The following is a 20626-nucleotide window of genomic DNA, read 5'->3' as shown; positions in this document are numbered from 1 at the left end:
GTTGAAAAAGTAAGGCTGATTCTGGCTTATAGCTAGTCGGCTACTTTTCTGGGAGTTGACCTTGCATTGTCTCCTCGATCGGCATCGCATCGCATTCGCCCGGTCGGGGTCCGGCCGGCCGGTGATGAGCCGATGATAATGGCTCCGTTCGGCTGGCAGAATTTTAGTTGAAACTGGCTGAAAAACATAGTTCTGGTTGAATTATTGTGAGAGAAAAATACAGTTCGGGCTGGAAAAAAAAACCGAATATGGGGTAAGCCGAACGGGACCATAGTGCTGCAACTGCAATCGATCATGCATGCATAGTGAGCAGAAAGTGGGGGCTGTCAAATAAAGCATAAGAGATTCCGACAGTGGCAGCAGTGTCGTCCTCTGTGAGGGAGATTTGCACGGCAAAACAGTGCCCCCGTTTTCTCGGTGAGAGGGCCTGAACCTGAACTGCTTGGTTCGATCGGACTGACTGACTGGGACCATCAGCTCATGATCAGTGCAAGAGGGACGTGGAAAGAAGCAGGAGGTGCTTGTTGTTGTTCGTCCTGTGTGACAGCAGTCAGCTGACGGTGTTTTCTTTAGTGGAAGCAGGTTGTAGATGTGCTGCAGTGCTGTAGCTGTGCGGGTTTCCATTTGGACAGCAAGTAAGGTTTTCACTATGGGAAGTGTAGGTCCACCGAAAAAACCATACTACTAGAAGGTAGACTAGTGCTGTCAATTAGTTGGGGCCATTCTTTGTCAGCATCCGGAAGCGTGAAAGGATGCCACGTGGCTAGATAATCAAAATTAAATGATTGTGTACTAATTAATCTCCGTTTTTGCATTGGCTACATACTTAATTCATTTCGACCGTGTGTTTTTTTTATAAAGAAGCTTTTAGATATACATATACTCAGCAACAAATTTGATTTCGCAAAACTTCACCTTTTTTTGACCACACTAACAAGAGGTTACAAATCCTTCAATTAGTCGTGGACTATTTTTTACTTGGTGCTGGAGCCACTGTCAACTTCGCAAATTGTGGTTCCTTGTTAATCCTACTTGGTGTCAAAGTTTTAATGGACTTGTGAATTGGTCATCCGAAGTCATAGTTTTATAAAATTAATTAAATAACTTTTTTTTAAGTATCTACAACTTTTAACGTCAATCGAAGTGATAACGAAATGTAAATGGAGGTTATTAGAATTGAAGTGACAACGAATGCATAGCATGGATGCATTTAGAATTAACGTATGTTTCATTTATACTGGTTTGCATCTCAGATTTTTTAACATGAAAACTTGTTAAAACACATTTACACATCGATCAAAATGTTTTAGGACTTTACCTGATTTGTTTTATGTTTTCTCTATTTTTTTAGAGATAAATATTTTTTTGGAGCGTCTACATATACTTTCATGAACTTTAAATATTGTATTTCGACCTTTCGTATTCCAATCTATATTTAAGATTTGTCCTAGAATTTTTAGAAGTTTAGAGATGTTTTTCGTGGTTTAAAATTTTTATCAAGTATTTTTCCAGAATTGTACTAAGTAAAGAAGGACAAAATCTTCTTGAAAATCAGGGATATTGTCGGTGAAGAAAGTGACCAACAAGTAAATATTTATAGTTTTACCGTACGTTGTGATCGAAGGTGGCCTAACACTCAATGACACAGGGTTTATACTGGTTCAGGCAACGTGCGCTACGTCCAATTTGAGTCGGTCGGTGACTTTATTCCTGAGCCCAGGTGCTCGAAGTTTACAGTGGGGTTACAAACGAGAAGGAGGAAGATGGGGTGCACAAGAGGTCCGGTCAGCTCCGGTCGAAAGGGCCGAGAGCGACAGGGGCTCCGCTATGAGCTAAGTGTTCAAGCGTGTGCTTGAGGTCCGAACCTGACGGTTCTGTGGTTGTGAGCTAGTGAACTTGATCGATCTAATGAATCTGGAATCACTTGAATCGACCTCTATTAACTAAGTTTTTTTGGGAGAGAGCGCATTCCCTTTTATAGATGAAGGGGAGGGCTTTACAAGTGAGAGGGAGAGAGTATGTATGCTTCTAAACCTTGTTGCCCACGCCGATAGGTACAGGATGATGGTAGACGCCCACAACACTGTTGAATGTCGGATGCACGTGGGAGGTTACGTCGTCTTGTTCGGGTATGGCAGATGTCGGTATCTGCTATACTGTTGATGCCCAGAGGTATGTGAGGGGTTTCACCATGTTCATTCGGTATGGTAAATGCCGGCGCCCATAACACTGTCGATGCTCGGAGGCATGTGGGGGGGGGTGTCTTACCATATGGGAGTTTAATGGCGCCCACAATATTGTAGAGGAAAATGTCGGCGCCTACAATACTGTTTGTGTCAGGGCGGTTGTAGAGTATTGTTCCTGCAGGTGTACAGGTACGGTCCCTGGTATCGTAATTTGACTTGTGCGCATTGCCTTGCTTTCTCCGTTCGCTCCCTGGTCTTTTCCGAGCGGGCATCCCCGGTCTGTTGGTTTCTAGTCGGCTCTGGTTGCGACAGTCGAAGAAGAGTAGTGACCAGGGTCTTTTCACACCCCGGTCAGACGATGTGGGGTCGGAGTCGGAGGTAGTGCTTTGCTAGGCTTTTCGGTCGGAGAGACCGTCCGGAGGCGGGTTGGAGACCGAGGCGGGCGCTCCGGTCGGAGAGGTGGGCCGGAGCTGGAAGGCGGGTGCCGTTCCTCCTGGGCCAGACCTTCCGGTCGGTGATTGGATTGCTCTTTTTGGCCTATCGTTCAGATATTTGGGCCGGTCCACGAGTTGCGCGTTTTGTCTGTTTGGGTCAAGCTTTTGTTAGGAAGCCGGTCCGCGAGGGACACCGAGTTTATGAACCCGACAGATGTATTTTGGATAGATTTGAGAGTTCGACTAATTTGTATAGTTTTGGGAGTTGGACAGTTGGTGTTTGATTTTGCAGTTGGAGGAGGAAAAACATACCACAGTACACCATAGTCTAGGGTGGAAAAATATTCTTTTTTATTTAGAAAAAGATAGCAGACTTTGGGCTTATGGAGACGATGAATAGGCCCAGCCCAGCTTCTTATCGTAACCCAAACGTGGCCTATCCACTGAGCCCAGTCCAGACGAGCCCCAACTGAGAGGCAGAGACCGAGTCTGTTTGCAGCAGATTTATGGTCGATCAGACTATCAGAGTGATGAAACTGAAACGAGGCGGCCTGTTATCATCTGTACTTGAACCAAAAGGATCGTCTCCGGTTCTCTGAAGTCTGAACTCTGATGCAGGGAGTATCTTCCTGCATCAGCGGCATACATCCCTGCAGACCGCGTGCTCCGCGCTCGGTCCGGTTGTCCTCGTTCGCCCTCCGCCATCACTTCACTGCACACCAGGACGTCGTCTGACTGACTGTCACTGTGTGCGCTTCCGCTTCATGAAGCACGAGAGCTGGCAGCTCGATCGGCTGGAATAAGCTTTCTGATTTCAGGAAAGCAGGCGGGACAGAGAGAGAAGTAAGCACAAGCACCCCAGGCAGGCAGCTTTCCAGCGTATCTCAAAATCACCGAGCCATGCCTGCCGCGATTTTTTTTTTAAATTTTAACATGTTTTGAAAACTAAATTTAAATCTAACACTGTTGGTTTTTTTAAAACTAACACTTTTGGCCGCATCTATTGTCCTGGCATGGCCAAATGCCTGTGCCGCGTCATGCATGGTGGCGCGACAGAGGGCTGATGTGGCGACGATCGGATTCGCTGACTGCTCACGTGCGCGGGGCATGCCGCGCCACCGATCTTAACGCGGTAGTGCCGCGCCCTGATCCGTGGCGCGGCAGAGCCGAATATAATCCTCGTGGCCAGTCCCGCCTGCCCGAGCAGCAAACCCCGCGCCTGGCCACCGTGCCTGCGTCCGCCCGCCGCCCAGCATGCCAGCCCTGCCCACCGCCCAGCACGCCGGCCGCCGCGCCACGAACGCCGACCGCCCGGTGCGGCCGCCGCGCGACCCCCTCCGGCCACGCATGGTGGCTGCCCGCCGAGGCCTGCGCCTGCGCCTCCCAGCCCGGTCTAGCGCGCCACCGCTGCGAGGAGGAGCGCCGCTGCCGCGAGGTACTCCCCTAATGTAGTTAGTATAGTTAATAAAGTTAGTAAAATTAGTAAAGTATAATTAGTATAGTTACTAAAGTTAGTTAGTTTAGTTAGTAAAATTAATTTAGTAAGTTAGTATAGATAGTAAAGTTAGGTAGTTTAGTTAGTACAGTTATTGAGCCTAGTTATATATTGGATTTAGTCTAATTAGTTGTTGTAGTTGGCCTTGTATAGATGTTAATATTAAATTATTTAGTATAGTTATAGTTAGAATAGATATTAATATTACTATAGATATTACGTATGATGATTTCGATGACTTGATGAAGTTTTTTGAAATGCTTTTGCAGATGGATTGTTGTGTTAGAGTTTTATACGGAGAAAGTGTTAGGAAAGAAGATGGTATGTTTGAGGATATGAAAGAAGAATTGGAATAGTTTGATGAACCTCCTAGCTTCAACGACCTTTGTGTCCGTTTGAATGTAAAGTTTCGCAGTGATTTCACACTGAAGGGGAGGTTTGATAATGGGAAAACTAGGGCGCACTATGTCCTCATGCCCTTGCGTGACCCTGCACACTGGTCCCGCTACACTAGGGTTCTCTAAGGTTCTAATATGCCTATGGCTGAGGTAGTGGTGGAGAATGGGTACAGGATGCAGGGTGTTCAGGAAGACCTGTCCATTGATGGTTTTGGAGGCAATGAACTAGAAATAGGGATCGAAGGAGAAGCAACTCAAGATAACATGGATTTGGACGGCCAGTTGACGCAGGAGTAGTTTCATTCAACTGCAGCAGGCTGTATAAGCAATGACTTCGATGTGAATGAGTTCGAATGGGAAGAGGAGGAGCAAGAGGAGGAGGACAGGATCGGTGATGTAGTTAGTAGTGATTCAGACGATTCTGATGATGACCAAGGAGGTACAGATGCTATGCCAACACCGGCTGATGCCATGCCAGTACCGGTTGATACTATGCCATTACCAGTACCAACTGAGATTTTACATGGTGTCCAGGCTCAAGGTAGACTAGTCACAGATTTGGCTGCAGATGATACCCCCTATGATTCATGGACCAGAATTAGCGAAGTTGAAAGCTCTAGTTTGGTTTTGGTGAATTGATAAAACCCTAAGTGCTAACCTAGTTTATCAAGTGATCATGAGATAGGTAGCGCACTCTAAGTTGCGAAGCAAACAAAGATCATAGCATGATGAAGATGATGCCATGGTGATGATCAAGTGCTTGGACTTGAAAAGAAGAAAGAGAAAAACAAAAAGCTCAAGGCAAAGGTATAAACCATAGGAGCTATTTTGTTTTAGTGATCAAGACACTTAGAGAGTGTGATCATATTTAAGTTTAATAGCCGTACTATTAAGAGGGGTGAAACTCATATCGGAATGCGGTTATCAAAGTGCCACTAGATGCTCTAACTCATTGCATATGCATTTAGAATCTAGTGGAGAACTAACACCCTTGAAAATGTTTGTGAAAATATGCTAACACATGTGCACAAGGTGATACACTTGGTGGTTGGCACATTTGAGCAAGGGTGGAGAAGTTAGAGGTAAAATAAAGTTGGTCGTAATGATACCGGTGTCGGTCAACTAACCGGACGCTGGGTCGCTCAGCAACCGGACGCTGAAGGGATGTGTCCGGTTATGTTGTCGGTCAGCACAGTAAGAAGTCACAGTGTGACCGGACGCGTCCGGTCGGCAAAAGTCGGTTTTGGAACTTTACTATAAACAATCGGACACTGGGTGTTCAGCGTCCAGTCAACCCAGGCGCAGTGTCCGGTCAAGACTGATGACCGTTGAAGACAAAACACGTGGCTGACTACGAGCGACCGGACACTAGGGGCTCAGCGTCCGGTCAACTGACCGGAGCGTCCGGTCAGCCCGTGTTATGCCCAATGAAAGGGTATAACGGCTCTATTTCATGGGGAGCTTCTATTTAAGCCCCATGGCCGGCTGTAGCTCACAACTTTTGGCAATTTTCATTGACATAGCAACCTTGTGAGCTTAGCCAAAGCCCTCCCACTCATCTCCATCATTGATTCATCATCATAGTGAGATTGGGAGTGAATCCAAGTGCATTGCTTGAGTGTTTACATCTAGAGGCACTTGGTGTTCATATTTCATTGCGGATTTCGCTTGTTACTCTTGGTGGTTGCCGCCACCTAGACGGCTTGGAGCAGCGAGGATCGTTGAGTGGAGGGTGGTGATTGTCTCTGGCTCCGACCGTGATGATTGTGAGGGGTTCTTGACCTTTCCCCAGTGAAGAGCCAAAAGGTACTCTAGTAGATTGCTCATAGCTTGTGTGATCCTCATCTTATGTTGGTTGTACGGCACCCTATTGAGGGTTTGGCGTGTGAAGCCAATTAGTGCATGAACCTCTAAGTGAGTGAATCACCACAATGAGGACTAGCTTGCCTGCAAGCAAGTGAACCTCGGTAAAAATCATTGTGTTCATCATTGATTCCGAGGTGATTGGTCTTCATTGTTATTCATCCTTGTGATTGATTGGTTCATTTATCTACACGGCGGTATAACCTCCTTGATCACTCTCTTTACATTACCACAAACTAGTTGTCAAGCTCTTTAGTGTAGCTAGTTGTGAGAGCTTGGTTGGTTGGTTGGTGTGGCTCTTTAGTTAGTCGTTGAGAGCACACTAACATAGGATAGTGTCATAGCTATTGTGTGAATAGATTCTATCTAAACTTGAATTGTGGTAGGTGGCTTGTATTTTGAGTAGGCTAGCGCAACACTTGCTTCGCCTCATAATTGTCTAACCATTTTGGTTAAGTGTTGTTGTAGAAATTTTTATTAGGCTATTCACCCCCCTCTAGCCATTAGGACCTTTCAAGTGGTATTGGAGCCGAGGTCACCGTGATTTGAGGCTTAACAACCTTCGGTGTAAAAATGACTCAAATCAACAACACTAAGAAGTCACCCCAATTTGATGGCTCAAATTATCCCTATTGGAAGGCTAAGATGACAACATATATCAAGTCAATCAATAGAAAGATTTGAAAGGTGGTAGAAACAAAAATTGAGATTGAAGATGAAGATACTCCCATCGCCGCCAAAGAAATACTTCTCCAAAACAATGACATCGCTCTTAGTGCCATCCATGATGCTTTGGATGAGAGAACCTTTGAGTAAATCAAGAACATTGAGAGAGCTCATGAGGCTTGGAAGAAATTGGAGGAATTATTTGAGGGCACTCAAGCCGTGAAGGGTGCAAAGGCATATATTCTCAAAGAGAAGTTTGCAAGCTTCAAGATGAAGGAGGATGAAAGTGTGCCGGACATGTTCCATTGGATGGAAGTGATTGTCAATGATCTCAAAGCACTTGGTGAGAAGATAGAGGACAAGGATTTCTCTAATAAGTTCTTGAGATGTTTACCCACAAGATTTGGCATGTTGGGCACCTTGCTAGTAAGGACCGGGTTGGACACAATGACACCAAACCAAATCTTGGGAGATATTATGACCGATGATGCTTATAGAGATGATGATAAGAAGGAAGAAAAGAAGGAGAAAAAAGATGAGAAGAAGGATGACAAGAAGAAGAGCATGGCATTCAAAGCCACATCATCCAAGGGCAAAGCTATGCAAGAAACATCAAGTGAAGAAGATGAATCTTGGGATGATGATGATGATGAGAAGATGGCTCTCTTTGTCAAGAGATTTTTCAAGTTCATGGTGAAGAAGGGCTACCGTGCTAAAAGAAAGAAGTCTTCATCTAAGAATAAAGAAGAGTCAAGAAGGTGCTTCAAATGTGGAAGCAAAGATCATCTTGTTGCTCAATGCCCATACAATAGCGACAATGATGATGACAACAAGAAGAACAAGAAGAAGGACAAGAAGGAAAAGAAAGAGAAGAAGGACAAGATGGCATTCAAGAAGAAGAAGGGTGGTTCATATGTGGTCACTTGGGATAGTGATGCTTCCTCAAGTGATGATGATGATGATAGTGATGATAACAAGACCACCAAGAAGAAGGTTCTTGCAAGCATTGCTATCAATGAGAAGCCTTCTCTCTTCGAATCTTCATCATGCTTCATGGCTAAGGCCACTAAGGTACAATCTTGTGATGATGAAAGTGATGAAGAACATGATGATGATAATGAACATGAAAATGAAAATGATAGTGATAGTGATGATGATGAACCTACTAAGGATGAATTAATTGACATGCTAGAAGATGCTAAAGAACACTTTGACATCAAGAGAAGGGAATGCAAAAGCTTGCGTAAGGAACTAATAGCCCTTAAGCAAGCCTTTGATGAGCTCAATGAATCTCATGAGAAGGCTAGAGGAAGCCCATGAGAAGCTTGGCAAAGCTCACAAAAAGCTTGAAAAGGCTCATTCATCTTTGCTTGATGAGCAAAATAAAAAGAAGCATGTTGAAACTTGCAATGTAGGTTTAACTGTGTGATATAATTGATGAATCACTATCTATGCCTATCATTGTTGCTCCTACTAACCCTTCTTGTAGTACCTCCACTTCCACCTCATCTAGTAGTGATGGTCTCACTTGTGATGCCTCACTAGTGGTTGAGAATGAGAATCTCAAGAAGGAGAGTCAACTAAGCTCACTCACACCTTGGCTAAGGCCTATGGTGGTGAGGACCGCTTGCTTATGTGCTTGGGTAGCCAAAGAGCTTCTCTCTATAAAGAGGGATTGGGCTATACCCCCAAGAAAGGCAAGGTGACCTTTGCTCCTCACAAGACTAGTTTTGTGAAGAACAATGGTCTGATTTTGCACTAGTTGCAAGCAAGTTGGTCATAAAGAGCATGAATGCAAAAACAAGAGCAAGAATGCTAATGTATCCTCCATTAAGCTTGATTCATGCTATATGCTTACTAAGAGTACAAATGGTGTGAAGGCTAAGTTCATTGGTAAACCTATGGATGGGCTCAAAGAAGAAAGCTATTTGGGTACCAAAGAGCTTAGTGACTAACCTTCAAGGACCCAAGCAAGTTTGGGTACCTAAAAGGAATTGATCTTCTTTTGTAGGTTAATTACAAAGCCGGAGGAAGGCATTGGGTTCTTGATAGTGGGTGCACTCAACACATGACCGGTGATGCAAGAATATTCAACTCAATCGACACCAATGGTAATGATGGTTATGATAGTATCATATTTGGTGACAATGGCAAAGGACAAGGTCAAAGGGCTTGATAAGATTGCAATATCCAATGACATGAGCATATCCAATGTGTTGCTAGTAGAGAGCTTGAACTTCAATTTGCTATCCATGGCTCAATTGTGTAATCTTGGATTCAAATGCATATTTGGAGTAGATGATGTAGAGATCATAAGTGTAGATGGCTCTAACTTGATCTTCAAAGGCTTTAGATATGAGAATCTATACTTGGTTGATTTCAATGCTAGTGAAGCTAGATTATCTACATGCTTGTTCACTAAGTCTAGCATGGGTTGGTTATGGCATAGAAGGCTTGGTCATGTTGGAATGAAACAATTGAATAGATTGGTTAAGCATGACTTGGTTAGAGGCTTGAAAGATGTTGTGTTTGAAAAGGATAAGCTTTGTAGCTCTTGTCAAGCCGGCAAACAAGTTGGAAACACCCATCCTAAGAAAAGCATGATGAGCACTAGTAAAGCATTTGAGTTATTGCACATGGATTTGTTTGGGCCAACACAATACACTAGTATCGGTGGAACAAATATGGCTTTGTGATAGTGGATGACTACACTAGATACACATGGGTATTCTTTCTAGTGGACAAAAGTGATGTATTTGCAACATTCAAATCATTTGTCAAAGGCATTCACAATGAGTTTGAAACAACCATCAAGAGAGTTAGAAGTGACAATGGTAGTGAGTTCAAGAACACTAGAATTGATGAGTTATGTGATGAATTTGGAATTAGACATCAATTCTCGGTCCAAGTACACACCTCAATCAAATGGCCTTGTTGAGAGGAAGAATAGAACACTCATTGATATGGCAAGGTCTATGCTTAGTGAGTACAATGTGAGTCAATCTTTTTGGGCCGAAGCTATCAACACTGACTTGCTATTGTAGCAACCGCCTCTATTGTCACCGATTGAAAGAGAAGACACCATATGAGCTCTTGAATGGTAGAAAGCCCAACATTGCATATTTTTGGGTCTTTGGTTGCAAATGCTATATCTTGAAAGAAAGGCACTAGATTGGGCAAGTTTGACAAGAAATGTGATGAAGGATTCCTACTTGGTTATTCCACTACAAGCAAAGCATATAGAGTTTGGAATTTGGATAGTGGTACTCTTGAGGAAGTTCATGATGTTGAATTTGATGAAACCAAGGGTTCACAAGTAGAGAATGAGAACTTAGAAGATGTAGAGGCATTCAACTTTCAAATGCCATGAAGAACATGGATATTGGTGAATTGAGGCCTAGGCAAGTGAATGATGATGAAGATGATCAAGTGCAAGTGCTCTCTAACTCAAATGTACAAGATGATACCAATCAAGCTAGTATAAGTGGATCTCATGATAATGAACAAGATCAAGTGGCTAGTACATCATCTCAATCCAATGATCAAGCAAGTGCAAGCAATCAAGTTCCAATACTTCAACCAACCAATGTTGCAAGGGATCATCCATTGGACACTATCATTGGTGATATTTCTAGAGGTGTACAAACAAGATCAAGATTGGCATCATTTTATGAGCATTTCTCATTTGTGTCATCCATTGAACCAAAGAAGATAGATGAAGCATTGAAGGATGTTGATTGGGTGAATGCTATGCATGAAGAGTTGAATAACTTTCACAAGAAATCAAGTATGGGAGTTGAGTAGAAAGACCAAAGGGACATAATGTGATTGGAACCAAATGGGTCTTTAGAAACAAGCAAGATCAAGATGGGATAGTAGTAAGGAACAAAGCAAGATTGGTAGCACAAGGCTATACACAAGTTGAAGGTCTTGACTTTGGAGAAACATATGCCCCGGTTGCTAGATTGGAAGCAATTAGAATCTTGCTAGCCTATGCTTGTGCCCACAACATCAAGCTCTATCAAATGGATGTTAAGAGTGCATTTCTCAATGGCTACATCAATGAAGAAGTATATGTTGAGCAACCTCCCGGTTTTGAAGATGACAAGAAGCCCAACCATGTGTACAAGTTGAAAGAAAGCTTTGTATGGCTTGAAGCAAGCACCTAGAGCATGGTATGAGAGATTGAGGGATTTTCTACTCTCTAAAGGGTTCACAATGGGCAAGGTTGACACCACTCTTTTCATCAAGAAGATTGGAAAAGATCTATTTGTATTGCAAATCTATGTTGATGATATCATATTTGGATCAACCAATCAAGAATTTTGTGATGAGTTTGGAAAGATGATGGCTAATGAGTTTGAGATGTCCATGATTGGAGAGTTGAGTTACTTCCTTGGTCTTCAAATCAAGCAATTGAAGAATGGTACATTTGTGAGTCAAGGCAAGTACATCAAGGACATGATCAAGAAGTTTGGAATGAGTGATAGCAAAGTCATTAGCACACCAATGGGAACCAATGGCAACTTGGATAGTGATGCAAGTGGAAATATGGTGGATCAAAAGTTGTATCGGTCTATGATTGGAAGCCTACTCTATGTGACCGCATCAAGGTCCGGATGTCATGTTTAGTGTGTGCATATGTGCAAGATTTCAAGCCTCACCAAGAGAAAGTCATTTGAAGGCTACAAAGAGGATATTGAGGTACTTGAAGCATACACCAAATGTTGGTTTGTGGTATCCCAAAGGAGCAAAGTTTGAGCTAGTTGGTTACTCCGACTCGGATTATGTGGGATGCAAGGTTGAAAGGAAGAGCACCTCGGGCACATGTCAATTATTAGGAAGATCACTTGTTTCATGGTCATCAAAGAAGCAAAATAGTGTTGCATTATCAACCGCCGAAGCCGAATACATATCACCGGTAGTTGTTGTGCACAAGTACTTTGGATGAAGGCCACTTTGAGTGACTTTGGAATCAAGTTCAAGAAAGTGCCATTGCTATGTGACAATGAGAGTGCAATCAAGTTGACCAACAATCCGGTTCAACATGCAAGAACAAAGCACATTGATGTCCGCCATCATTTCATAAGAGATCACCAACAAAAAGGGGACATTTGCATTGAGAGTGTAGGCACCGAAGATCAACTTGCCGACATATTCACCAAGCCATTGGATGAGAAAATGTTTTGCAAGCTAAGGAATGAGTTGAACATATTGGATTTCTCAAATATGTGTTGATGCACCCTCCCACTAATATGACATGCCTCTCCTTCGAGCTATTCAAGGTAAAAGTTGATTGGCATGACATACATCCTTGCTAAGGACTATGTTTAGTGCATCTAGTCATTTTTCAATCTCATTAGAATCTTCCAAGTGGTTCTATTTTATTAGGCTCATTCATGAAAATCAAATGAATTTGATGTTTATATGGTATCACTATTGCTTCTATAGTTGACTTGATCTAGTGATGGCATATGACATGTTTGTGGGCTTGTAAACCTAGTGTTTTAATCTAGAAAATGAACTCTAAGTGTTTAACTCAACATGGTACAAGATAACCCTTATTTGGAGGTGTGAAGAAGCTTGTCCTTGGATCAAACCGAGTTAAATATCTTTGGCATATATTCTAGTTTGATCCAAATTTGGAACTTTGATCCTCACCCCATTGATTGACTTTGATAATCTCGACACTACAAGTAATACTATCTATATTTTGAACATTTGTGGTCATTGATGACAAAGGGGGAGAGAAACAAAGATAGTAGTAAAAATAGTGAAAAAGGGGGAGAAATATCATAAAGGGAGAGAAACATAAAGATATACTTGATATATGACATAGGGGGAGAGAAGTGAAAGAGGAAAGGGATCAATTAAAATTTTGAGCACACAAGTAGGGGGAGCAAGCTCATGAACTTGGATGATGCATTTGAATGTGCATTTCATATGTTTGCTTGCATGGTACAAGTATTAAATTTAAACATCCATGCTTGTGTGATGTATGCTAGTTGTAAGTTTGAATGATAATATGAAAAAACTAGCATGAATAGATTATCTAGTGATTTCATTCTCTAGTATTATCAAGTGGTATCTATTCAAAATATTTCCATGTGGTATATTTTCAAATGGTATCAAGCTAATCATGGTGCTAAGGAAGGTATAATGGTGCACTCCGATTGGTATCACGCTTCAAAGGTCCATCTTTTATACCTTAGCATCATTTGGTAGACATTGACTCCTATACTTCCTATCTAATCATATGTGCAAGCTATCAATCCAAACTCTTAGCACATATGTAGGGGGAGCAATTGCTACCATATGGAGTTCATGAAACTTGTCCATATCTTTTTACACATGGTAAATATGCTTGGACAAGCAACATGGATTCAATTAATTTTAATTCATATCTTTGTATAAGGGTTGTCATCAATTACCAAAAAGGGGAGATTGAAAGCTCTAGTTTGGTTTTGGTGAATTGATGAAACCCTAAGTGCTAACCTAGTTTATCAAGTGATCATGAGATAGGTAGCACACTCCAAGTTGCGAAGCAAACAAAGATCATAGCATGATGAAGATGATGCCATGGTGATGATCAAGTGCTTGGACTTGGAAAGAAGAAAGAGAAAAACAAAAAGCTCAAGGCAAAGGTATAAATCATAGGAGCTATTTTGTTTTAGTGATCAAGACACTTAGAGAGTGTGATCACATTTAGGTTTGATAGCCGTACTATTAAGAGGGGTGAAACTCGTATCGGAATGCGGTTATCAAAGTGCCACTAGATGCTCTAACTCATTGCATATGCATTTAGGATCTAGTGGAGAACTAACACCCTTGAAAATGTTTGTGAAAATATGCTAACACATGTGCACAAGGTGATACACTTGGTGGTTGGCACATTTGAGCAAGGGTAGAGAAGTTAGAGGTGAAATGGAGTTGGTCGTAATGATGCTGGTGTCGATCAACTGACCGGACACAGGGTCGCTCAACGACCGGATGCTGAAGGGATGTGTCCGGTCGTGTTGTTGGTCAGCACAGTAAGAAGTCATAGTGTGACCGGACGCTTGCAGGGTCCGGTCGAGCATGACCGGACGCGTCCAGTCGGCAAAAGTCAGTTTTGGAACCTTACTGTAAACGATCGGGCGCTGGGTGTTCAGCGTCCGGTCAACCCAGGCATAGTGTTCGGTCAAGACTAATGACCATTGAAGACAGGACACGTGGCTGACTGCGTGCGACCGGACGCTAGGGGCTCAGCGTGCGGTCAACTGACCGGAGCGTCCGGTCAGCCCGCGTTATGCCCAGTGAAGGGGTATAACGGCTCTATTTCGTGGGGGCTTCTATTTAAGCCCCATGGCCGGCTGTAGTTCACAACTTTTGGCCATTTTCATTGACATAGCAACCTTGTGAGCTTAGCCAAAGCCCTTCCACTCATCTCCATCATTGATTCATCATCATTAGTGAGATTGGGAGTGAATCCAAGTGCATTGCTTGAGTGTTTGCATCTAGAGGCACTTGGTGTTCGTGTTTTGCTGTGGATTTCACTTGTTACTCTTGGTGGTTGCCACCACCTAGATGGCTTGGAGCAGCGAGGATCGTTGAGCGGAGGGTGGTGATTGTCTCCGGCTCTGATCGTGGTGATTGTGAGGGGTTCTTGATCTTTCCCCGACGAAGAGCCAAAAGGTACTCTAGTGGATTGCTCGTGGCTTGTGTGATCCTCATCTTGTGTTGGTTTTGCGGCACCCTATTGAGGGTTTGGCGTGTGAAACCAATTAGCGCGTGAACCTCCAAGTGAGTGAATCGCCACAACGAGGGCTAGCTTGCCGGCAAGCAAGTGAACCTCGGTAAAAATCATTGTGTTCATCATTGATTCCGAGGTGATTGGTCTTTATTGTTATTCATCCTTATGATTGATTGGTTCATTCATCTACATGGTGGTATAACCTCCTTGATCACTCTCTTTACATTACCACAAACTAGTTGTCAAGCTCTTTAGTATAGCTAGTTGTGAGTGCTTGCTTGGTTGGTTGGTGTGGCTCTTTAGTTAGTCTTTGAGAGCACACTAACATAGGATAGTGTCATAGCTATTGTGTAAATAGATTCTATCTAAACTTGAATTGTAGTAGGTGGCTTGCATTTTGAGTAGGCTAACGCAACACTTGCTTCACCTCATAATTGTCTAACCATTTTGGTTAAGTGTTGTTGTAGAAATTTTTATTAGGCTATTCACCCCCTCTAGCCATTTGGACCTTTTAGAAGTGCAGTAGTATTTTCCACCACCACCTTACATAGTGACTAAGTTTGAGCAACTAAGGTCCAAGACGTACCTTTCAAGGGCGTTCCGAACTATAGGGATGTCAGCATGACGGATATGGCAGTTTGTGACACCGGTCTCCATATGTGTAAGAATTCATTGTATGATCATGAGAAAGAAACCCTTAGGAAGGGGATGATATTCAACACAATGTCAGAGATGAAACTCTTCCTTCAGGACTATGCTGTGTACCACCATAGGCCATACACTGTCACTCATTCGGACCAGGAGTTGAGGTACCACGTGATATGCAAAAATGGTTGTATGTGGAGGTTAAATGCACGAAAGAGACAGAGTGGTGGCAAGTGAAGGATAACTAAAGTTGTCAAACCCCACACTTGCCTAGACAATAGGGGGAAGAAAAATCATCAGCAGCTCACTGTACATTACCTTGCCCATCGTATATTGGGGCTCATTGATGACAATAACGACATTTCGGTGTCTTCTTTACAACAGTCCATATCTGGATTCGTTAAGTACGACATGACATACAGAAAGGATTGGCGTGCTAAGCAAATTGCTCTGGCGATTCGATGGGGTAGTTGGGAGAAAGCATACAACTGGGTGCCCCGCATCTTATGTGCAATGCATTACTACAACCTTGGCTTGAAATGGTTTGTGGACACCGGAGGTATGTGTTTTTGGGACCCATTGAGGCATGCCCTATATTGTGTGTTCTGGTCATTCGCGCAAACGGAACATACATTCTAGTTTTGTCGGCCAGTCGTACTTGTTGATGGCACTTTCCTGATAGGAAAGTACAGGGGCACCTTGATGATGGCCGCTTTGTTGATCCTAAGGACCAGATAGTACCCATGGCTTTTGCTTTGATAAAGGGATAGAACAATGAATCATGGTCATGGTTCATGCGACTTCTACGTGTATAAGTGTTTGGCCCAACTCGCACTATATGTTTGATCTCGGACCGTCACGCAGGGCTTCTTAATGCTGCAGCTAAGCATATAGATGGGTTCCCACCTCTAGTACATAGATGGTGCATGAGACACTTTGTCGCTAATTTCTGGCAGCGTCAGCGGAAGCAGGAGGTATGTGACAAGCTAAAGGCTCTATGTTGTGTACATACAGAGCACTAGTTCAAGGAGACAAAGAGAGAACTAGACAGGATGATAAATGCAGCGGGAAAGGCCTGGTTAGAGGCGCAGATAGAACAGAAGGCTCAGTGAGCTTTAGCATATGATGAGGGGGGTTTCAGGTATGACCTCATGACCACTAACTCCTCGGAGTCCTTCAACCGTGTATTCACCAGAGTTCGATCGTTGCCTATGTCTAGAATTGTTGAGTTCTCCTTTCATAAGTGCAATAAATATTTTGTGAAGAGGTGAGAACTTGCGCAGAGGAATATAGCTGAGTAGGGGTGTTTTGGAAAGGCCAGAGCTGAACATTTGAAGGAGGCCGAGGAATTAGCCAAGTAGCACACCACCGAGCCATATGGACCCCGTTGCCATATCTTTAGTCTACGAGACAAGGGTGGCACAAGCTTGGGCGGCGAACATTATAGTGGACGAAACTACCGAGTTGATCTTGAAAAGGTAGAGTGCAGTTGCAACGTCTCTCAGATCATGCATGCCCCTTGCTCTCATATGATCATGGCCTGCAGGGTTTGCGGGTACAACTATGAGGATCTGTCATATATGTTACTCTTGTATCTCCGTTTGAACACGGTTAGTATTTGGGAGATGAGCTTTGAGCCATACCTTGACCCGACACAGTGGCCACCTTATAATGGTTATGACTACGTGCCGCATCCGGATCTAATGAAGGTAGGGAAGGGTAGAAGGAAGAAGAAGTGACTCAGGTGACATGGACGCTATGAGAGGGTACAACGAAGACATGTACGGCGGGGGAGACTTCAACGAGACCCCTGGCAGGAATCTTTGCTCCGTTTGCAAACAATCTGGTCACAAGGCTAGCAGGTATAGAAGACGAGGGCAACATGTGATTTCATATTGTGGTCGTATTGCATAACAAGTAGTTCAAATTTTGCAATGCTACATAATGTTAATCCGAATATTGTTAATTTGAATACTCTAACCCTTTGTTTATCAATTTGTAACAGGATGGGCCCTCCCACGCCGCATCAGCTGTACCCCCTTTTTGATGTGGAGTATGACGGCCCCCTTCTTCCACCGGACGACAAGGTTTCCAAGAGACGTTCGAGGGATCCTTACATTCCTGGGACTTAGTTCATTACATCGAACTTATGTCGAACGAATATTATCCTCAAAAACTTACAGACTCATAAACCAATGAAAATGTTATGTGGTAACTTGTTGCTTCAAATTCGTTTCAACTTGCGCACGGTCGCGACAGCAATTGTAGTTTTTTACAACACCATCAACAACTCAATTGAGGCTGGCCATTGTCTATCCACGCCACTGCCGCACCGTGGTCTATGGCGCGTCACTGACGCGTCGTGGACTATGGCGTGGTAGAACCTGCCTATGGCGCGGCAGAACCTGCATTCGAGATAATTTCACTCGATTATATTCATTTTAGAAATTCTCAACGCATGATACAAACAGATGTGATCACTTAAGATCGACCATGGGTAATCCAAGTACATGATATATGGGTACAATACATCAGTAGCTCAAATGGAATATAAGACAACACAATGGAATTTCTACTACATAGCTACATTGATTATTAATAAAGCATGGAACTAATAGACGACGCAATCAAAAACCCTCAGTTAGAAACATACTGAGTAAGCAACTCGTCGTCCGAGTACCAATCCTCAACCACAGCCCTGTAGCTGTGGCTAGCCTCACCTACATGTCCTTGATCTGCCTTTCGCCTGTAGTAAGCGACCTCCGCTTCATCTGTGGCCTCTGCGGCCTGAGTGAAGAACGTGTCGTCATCCTCCTCCGCCTGCAAGCCCGCCTCTGCTAGAGCGATGAGCTCGCTCAGTCTACCAGTGTTGTCTTTAGTCTCCTCCGCCTACAAGCCCACCTCTGCTAGAGCGATAAGCTCGCTGAGTCTGGCAGTGCTGTCCTTATCCTCGTCCCCCTCATCAGACAACACAATCGGTGATTCAACGGTGCGACCACCTCGCTTTCTGTGCTCATCTAACTTCTTTTCCTCGTACCTTGCATGAGCCACCTCTGTAGCATGGTCCTCGCTGCATCCAATCCCTTCATGTATAAAATGTAATCAGTTAGCAACGTGATTATATTACATTTAAAATCAGACAACGAAAAAAAGCTTTCAAGCACTCACTGGCACATAATGCAACAACATGCTCGTTCAAAACCTACATCTGTACTCTTGTCTTCTCTCTTGCCTCCTTCCTTGCCCTCTTCTCCTCTAATGTCATCCATCTCTCCAATCCCCATTTCTCAAGCCCAACATCGATCGGGTTACAAATACCGTGCTGTCTAGCAAACTCACGCATCTTGTCAATGTTGACGTAGTCAGGTCCATATCCCCTCTTCCGTGCAATTACTTGCCTTCCCTTCAGTTCATCCAAGAACTTAGCTTGACCATCATAGCATTCCTATCTGCATTTCCTAGTGCTCTGTTCAAATAAAAAATTATATCATATATGTCTTAACAAAAGAAACAAAATACGATTTCATGGTTATCACAAAAATAACTAACCTCATCATAGTCAATCATATGGCTGCAATAATAGCCTATTCCAAACTCTGAAGGGACTAGACCGTAGTTGGATTTAACACCACATTCACACTTGACTGGTGGTGCTTTGTAAATTAACCTTTTTTTTTCTTCTTTTGCATTGCATTTGGAGGTTCTTTAGGCCATTTGTTCTTAGGACTATACAACCACTCCTTGAAACGACACTTCGTCATTGAATACATCAAAATAACGTGACATTAGTACATGAACACATATAGCTCAATATTTCAACACATACACTTTGCACTTACTCCATGCTTGTTTGGACACACAAACTCCAACATATTGTCAGGGTTTATCACAACTCGGTCTCTGCAATCGCACAGAGGAGGTTCCTCGAGTCATCTAACTGCGGCTAAGTGCTTCTCCTTAGCCGTCATTGGAGGGGGGTTAGGGGGAGGTGGAACCCACCGCTCGAAGTGCTCTCGTGGATGTCGCCCTCTCCACCCATCGTCGAAAAGGAGGTACCTGGGGTCAAACTTGTCTGCACAGTCGATCCACTGTAAGAAAAAACACCTCTCATGGGCCTACACAACAAAAATATAACAAAATATTATTAACCTAATAGTACAAATGAAGAAGAAAAACATACGGAAATAATTAATTACATTAAAACGACTGCACGTGTAGAAGCAACGAGCCGCTGTGTCCGGATGTCTCGATTGAAACACGTCGGCCGGACATCTATAGTCACAGTAAGAGATAGGGAGTTCAGGAGGGACGGGGGTATCTTTGCTAGACTCGTCGGGGTACAATTCTTTAGGACGACCCCGTTTTCGCCATAACTGCTCCCGAAACATGTCTTCCATCTAATAAAACGGCTCAAATTAAACATCAATCAAAACAACGCAAATTAATGTAAAATATAATCATTTGCATTGCAACTAAAATAATATAACCAACACTTATAGCAACAAAAATATACATGGTAAACATACTTCTAACTAAATAATTAACCTTAACATTGACAAAATCAAACTAATATCTTTCTTCAAACCGTAGCCCATAATTCCCAAACATAATTTTCCTCCCAACCTTAACTCCAATTCATAAAATCCTATCCACCGTTCAAACGAAAATAAAATATGCATTATTACCTTGAACAAGGACGAGAAGGGAGGGAGGCGGCCGGGGAATGGAAGGGAATGGAGGGAGGCGGCAACGGAGGGCCGAGCGGGGGGCGGGCGCGGCGGCCTGGCGCGGGCAGGCGGGGTTTGATGCTCGCGCAGGCAGGACCAGCCGCGGGGGTTATATTCGGCTCTGCCGCGCCACGGATCAGGACGCGGCACTGCCGCGCCACGGATCAGGACGCGACACTGCCGTGCCAAGATCGGTGGCGCAGCAGGCCCCGCCACATCAGCAGTCAGTGAATCTGGTCGTCGTCACGTCAGCTCGCTGCCGCGCCACCATGCATGACGTGGCATAGGCATTTAGCTGCGCCAAGGCAATAGGCGCGGCCAAAAGTGTTAGTTTAAAAAAAAAAAAACCCGACAATGTTAGATTTAAAATTAGTTTTCAAAAAAGTGTTAAATTTTTTTAAAAAAATCCCTGCCGCCGAGTGGTGTGCCGAGGAGATTCGCCTAGTAGCTCTCTGCTTTATTAAGTTGAACATGCAGGCA

Source organism: Miscanthus floridulus, chromosome 13 (assembly GCF_019320115.1).
Source record: "Miscanthus floridulus cultivar M001 chromosome 13, ASM1932011v1, whole genome shotgun sequence".
Taxonomy (NCBI): domain Eukaryota; kingdom Viridiplantae; phylum Streptophyta; class Magnoliopsida; order Poales; family Poaceae; genus Miscanthus; species Miscanthus floridulus.
The sequence above is the reverse complement of the archived record's forward strand: the minus strand, read 5'-3'. Positions refer to the sequence as shown.